Source organism: Oxyura jamaicensis, chromosome 2, assembly GCF_011077185.1.
Source record: "Oxyura jamaicensis isolate SHBP4307 breed ruddy duck chromosome 2, BPBGC_Ojam_1.0, whole genome shotgun sequence".
Classification (NCBI taxonomy): Eukaryota; Metazoa; Chordata; class Aves; order Anseriformes; family Anatidae; genus Oxyura; species Oxyura jamaicensis.
This window is the reverse complement of record NC_048894.1, coordinates 98,400,447-98,406,115: the sequence shown is the minus strand read 5'-3', so window position 1 is coordinate 98,406,115 and position 5,669 is coordinate 98,400,447. Positions and strand designations below refer to the sequence as shown.

The window sequence follows — 5,669 nt, the reverse complement described above, 5'->3', positions numbered from 1 at the left end:
AAAAAAAAAAAAAAAAAAAAAAAAAAAAAAAAAAAGCGGTGGTTATGCCCTGATCTGCTTTAATTACTAGACATGTTTAATAATGAGAACTATTGTGATATATAGGTTAAGTTTATGCTGAATTTTAGCATATATTAGTATTGAGAAAGAGATTGTGAGTGCCTAATCTGAACGTAATACGGTTGATCAACCTTCAAGGTAACAAGTTTCAACCTGTTTTCTACATTTCATCATAAACAACTGTTAAGGAAAGTTTCAACAAGTCCTTTAAAACAAACAGGATTGATAGCTGTAGTTCACTACAGAAATACTTTCATAATCCAAGGAGGTGTTATGAAGAACAGTAGGGCAGTAGGGGTGACAGATCTAGGGGAAACTGACCTCCGTTAGAGTCAAAGACAAGCCCATACCTCAAAGAAAATTCAAGACAAGCTTCCAGATTTTCATTTATTTATTTATTTATTTTACAATGTGTTCTTCAGTATTCCCCTTTGGCATGTTTCCCAGCTTGCCCTCACTTACATGGGGCATGTCCAGGATCAACTAGCCAAGAATAAGCTTAATCACAAAATTACCTTACAGTCACCCTCTACAAAACCTACTTTTAGGCTGAGCTCCTTATCTTGTCACCCAGAAGCTGCACATACCCCCGTGACATGACCTCTTTTACAGAAGTCTCACATGTTGATACTTCAAAAAAAAAAAAAAAAAAAAAAAAAGGTTTGTAGACTTTTGCTTGGTTTGGTCCTTCACTTCATTTATGACAGTGAGCTATGACGTGAACCTGAATTTACACCTGCTTACTCTGGGTAGCAACTTCTGATCAATGGTAAGAAAGGAGCTATAGGCGTCAGCCTTTAAAATCTTTCCCGAATGCCACATGTGAATCAGTGTGTCCTTTTTGGAGGCACTCTCAAGAAAATGCATGAAAATGAGCCTTGTAACGTGTGTTAGTTTAACTTCTTTACACTTTTGTGTGGATATTCTCATTAAGAATTCAAAAGTTAAAGTGGCTTTAATTTAATTTACTTCATTTCCAAGGAGAACTAAAGCAGCTCAAATTAAAGATGCTGTAATTCTAACAGCAACCATGTAATACTGTGTAGTGCAGTTTAATTCATCACTTTTCAATTCTCATTTTAGTTTGGATTGCATTTTCAGTGTGTCCCTGAGAAGGCAAACAACAAATGCATTACTGTTTGAAGGCTGTCTTGATAGCATGCAGTGCTAAAAAGATATGTATTATTTTCTTGTCCCAATTAATGGAGCGTGGAAATATTTCCATAGACATTGCTACTCAATAGAGACAACTACGTAAACAGATCTCTATTTTCATCTGACATGTATATTTGATGGTTTTGTTAAAATGTGAGTGTGATTTTTATTTCATCCAGACTTTGCATAGAAAATGTATTATATCAGAAGGTTCTTTTAACTCTATATGATATTTACGCTTGCAGAAAAAATGTATATGAAAAGTAGTAAACAAATTTACTCCTGCTTACAAGGAAAAACATTTTTAGATGCCTGTACTTCCCTTGTCTCTCCAGACCTCCTCAGACACCAGGCCTTATCTCTCAGATTCCTCAGCATCAGATCAAAAGCAACCACATGTGGGATAGGTAGCTCAAAGCCATGGGGAGGACTAAGCACCATGATGTTTTCCAGTTATAATGTTAATATAATCCATTCATGAAATTGATTTGGGCAGGCTTTGCAAAGCATTAGCACTGTAGATGATCCAGCAGGTATCTCAGGGGTGTTTTCTCTGAATAGCAAGCCCTTCACAGCCCTTCAAAAAAGCCCATCAAAAGCCACAGGCCCAGAAAGCCAGGTCCACAGAGCAGGCTCGCTTACCTGGCAGGCAGTGATTCTCCATCTTCCTCCATCTTGAGATGTTTCCACAGCCAGTGTGTGTGCAATAGTCGGCATTGCTGGCAGAACCATGGCCTGGCTGTCCTCACAAAAGGGGAAAGAAGCACCTGCAGACTTGGAGGCCTCATGGAAGGGGCATGGAGTGGGGTCTGTGGGCCGCCCAGGAGAAATCAAGTCCAGTCTGAAGCATAAAAGAAATAAAAATGGGAGCAGTGGACTCAATAACTTCAATTTATTTATTTATTTGTTTGTTTATTTATTTATTTTTCAGTGTAATCCATCTTCCCTCATGAATTCTACCTCAAATGTACTAGCCAGGTGAAAACCATTGTACACCAAGCAGTTTTCCATCTTTCAGGCAACCAAACTTCACAGTTAGCTCCCTGAACATAACATTTGTGTGAAAACTGTGCCACTAAGGATGTTCTCTTTGTGTTTCAGCTCCTGCACTTCAAATCCGACATTATAGCTGCATGAGAAATCTGAACAGAATGAAAAGCATACAGAGAGAACAGAAGGTGCAAGGTATTAGCAATTATTGTTTGATGACACAAAGTGACAGCGCCAACTATAAAAGCTAGAAAATCATGTTTACAGTTGTTTAACAACTTGGAATTAAATTTTACACAAAGAGCATCTGCTCTCAGCCAATTTTCCCCCACACTCCTTCACCAAAAGCTTCCACCAATATAGTTTTCCTGTTTCTAGGGCCACAGAGCAACAAAAACCTCCAAATGTCTCTGTTTCTCCTCTGCCTAATCCAAAATACCAAGACCCTCTTCTGGTAGCTCTAGCAACCTCCAGTTTGAAGCAGGGTTTTTGGATTTGCCTGCAGATAGCTTCTGCCGTAAGACGTGGCCTTTTATTCCCACAAAAACGTAGGCAAATTTTGCCAATATACCAAAAATATCAAATATCAAACTCCTGGGGCACCCAAGCCCAGGCACCCCGAGGTCACTATTCTGCCACAGCTTCTGGATCACATCCCTATGGACATCCTGCGGGGCAGCCTCAAAGCCTGGCAAGCAACCTCTCCCCCAGCACCCCACCCTTTCCTCCAGGCTTGATCACAGGCAACAGGGAACAGCTTTCTCAGAAAGCTTTTCCGTTGTCCTTTTAGAATCTAACATCTGACTTCTTATCCTTGACTAAAAGTTCTCCACATGCTGACAGATCTTCACGTCCTCCATGCTTGGGATGGTGAAGTGAGATGAGCAACTTGCCACTGAACCTGTGGTGGAGCTAACTGCGGTCTGTGTGGCCACAGAGTCCACTGTCCAGACCACAAGGTGGACACCATGGGGATCCTGGGTCCAGGCCTCAGCCCCACCACTTGGGTACCCAGGAGACGGCTCCTGAATTAACACAGAGCTGTGAGATCATGATACAAAGAGGAATATCAATAACTAAAAAGAGTTTTAGAAATGTATTCCAATGTGGAGTTGCTCTTTTCTACCCTTCTATACCTTGAGAGCACTGGCCACTTGACCTCAGTAACTGCAGCAGCACCAGCAGACGTTGCTTGTAGGGCTGGCAGATCTGATTTAATTCACACACCCCACCTCCCTCTGGGGATGGGCAGCTCCTTCAGCCACCGTCACTCAGTTACACCATCACGTACACAAACCCTTAGGTCTTTCCTATCACCTTGGGAACAGTGATAAGCACAGGCTGGAGCAGAAGTCTGTAGCAACGGAAAAGGATGTTTTTTCCTAAGGTGTTTAGCAGCAGCTCTTATCTAATGTTGGCAAAGCCCCGTACAGTGGCAGCACTTGAAAAATGAAAGGAAAAAAAAAATAATAATAATAAATAAAGCTTAGGTCAGGTCACCCAAGGTATTTAACTCATGTGGATTGTGCTTCTGCAGCTATGATGGGGAGGAGGCTGCTAGCAGAGAGTGGTGAGGACCCACGGGGACCATCACCTCATTCTTTGATACAGTTGGGTCAGGAGGGGATTTATTTCCACGGCCTAACAACAGAAACTCCTTAGTTTTAAGCCCAGCTCAGACTCACTAAATCTACTCTGATGCCTTTAAGAAGCCTCTTCTTCTGTTTCAGAGTTCCCACTGTGGTAACTAGATTAATCAGTGGTTGCACAGAGCTTTGTGATGGAAAGGCTTGCCAAAAGGCATTCTGAAGATTTAGCACTTTTAGGACTAACAGATTGGAGTAAGGAGATATTTATGGTTCCTCATTTAGCAAAATATTTGATAGCATGTTTAAAATTAAAGGCTTAGGATAAGAACTCCACTAATTTCAAGCCTAACTTTGTTGAGTTCATATGCAAGACAAGCAATTTTCCAAGTTGGTATGCATGCCAATTTTCAAAAATAAAAAATAAAAAATTAAAGGTGTAAGCAATACACTGTTTATTTTTAGTCATCTGTAAATCATACCAAAAATATATCTGAGTTACTTTGCATAAATAATTAGTAGAAGTATATTGGGAAATTTTAAGTGTTTGGAGACAGATGCCTCTTCTACATCCCTGAAGAAAAACTGAGAATAAAAGCATCTTTAACAGTTTAGAACAGATGGTAGGGCAATAAAAGTGCTGAACAGCTATAAAGCAAGCATCAGAAAATGACATCCATCAGAGAAGAGCCCGTAGAAGTGAGATACACAAACACAGATATTAGAAAGAAGTGACTTAGAGTAGAGACTGAGATCTTTTATCCTATGCATGATATTCTGTTCACCTCCCAGGTCTTTTTGGTCTATCTGATGCCAGTCTGCAACTGAGCGATGAACAAAACATACTGGGAGTTGCTTTCCTGGAAAGACGGCCAGTCATAATCAGCAATTATCCCTCATTAGCAGCAGCAGTTGCATGCACTACTGATTTCTTCACCTACAAATGCTGAGAAAAGCGAGCATTTTCACTGCAAATTCAAAATATCCCATTACACACCCTGAAGAACTGGTTTCCCGGCTCTCTGCCGTCTTCTGCTCTGACTTGCCCTGTTAACACTTCCCTGCAGAAGGGAAAGGGGCCAGGCTCCCTGGTGTGTGCAGTCACCGGCAATATTCAGCACCTGGTGCTCTCACCTGTGCTCCTCAGTGACTTTAGGATGCAACTGGCTGCCTCCAGGCTACTGCCTGACCTTCTGTGACATGCAGCAACTTATGTGCAGGCTTTTGTAAATGATATCTTAATAGTAATTATAATTATTAATTATTGCTTTTACAGTTATTATCTTTAGCACTCCAGAGCTTAGTGAAGATCTATAAAGCGTAACACTCCTGAGCTTTACTCTGGAATACTAATAACTCAGTAGCCTGTGTGAAAAGGAGAATGGTTTCAGGATCTCTCAGTTAGCTGCTATCTTCAGACTTTGGAAGTGTCAGTAGAATGCTTAGGTTCAGCCTCAGCTGTTCCCCAAATCCTTCTGTTTCTGTAGGACTTGAAGTCCCTTTGGGTCCCTTGTGAGCCATTCACTGTCTTCAGTTGTTTCACTGAAAACTCCAGGGAAGAAGAGCCAACATAAGGATTAAGTATTATGTCTCAGAGGATATTTCTAGATTTTGTAAGCCCAGAATTTAAGACTTTGAAAAAAAAAATAATAACCCTTTTAAAATCATCTTTTATCAAGCCTAATATGAGTTGTGGCCTGAAGCTGTGTTTAACAGCATGGATCTGGGACAGGGGAGGGTCAGACTGGGTTTCAGAGAAAGGTTCTTCACCCAGAGGGTGGTTAGGCACTGGGACAGGCTCCCCAGGGCAGTGGTCATGGCACCAAGCCTTCCAGAGTTCAAGAAGCACTTGGAGAACGCTCTCAGACACATGGTCTG

General features: G+C 41.2%; 1 long non-coding RNA gene across 1 annotated transcript in view; it reads right to left on the bottom strand.

Moving 5' to 3' along the window:
* LOC118161635 overlaps window positions 1–4,847 on the bottom strand; it is an 8,378-nt gene extending 3,531 nt beyond the window's left edge. Inside the window, exons 1-3 of the long non-coding RNA XR_004748111.1 lie at window positions 4,733–4,847; window positions 4,577–4,651; window positions 1,858–2,056 (exon numbers count right to left, since the gene is read on the bottom strand). This is a non-coding gene — a long non-coding RNA (uncharacterized LOC118161635). The remainder of the gene's footprint in view (window positions 1–1,857; window positions 2,057–4,576; window positions 4,652–4,732) is intronic.
* Window positions 4,848–5,669: the final 822 nt, after the last annotated feature.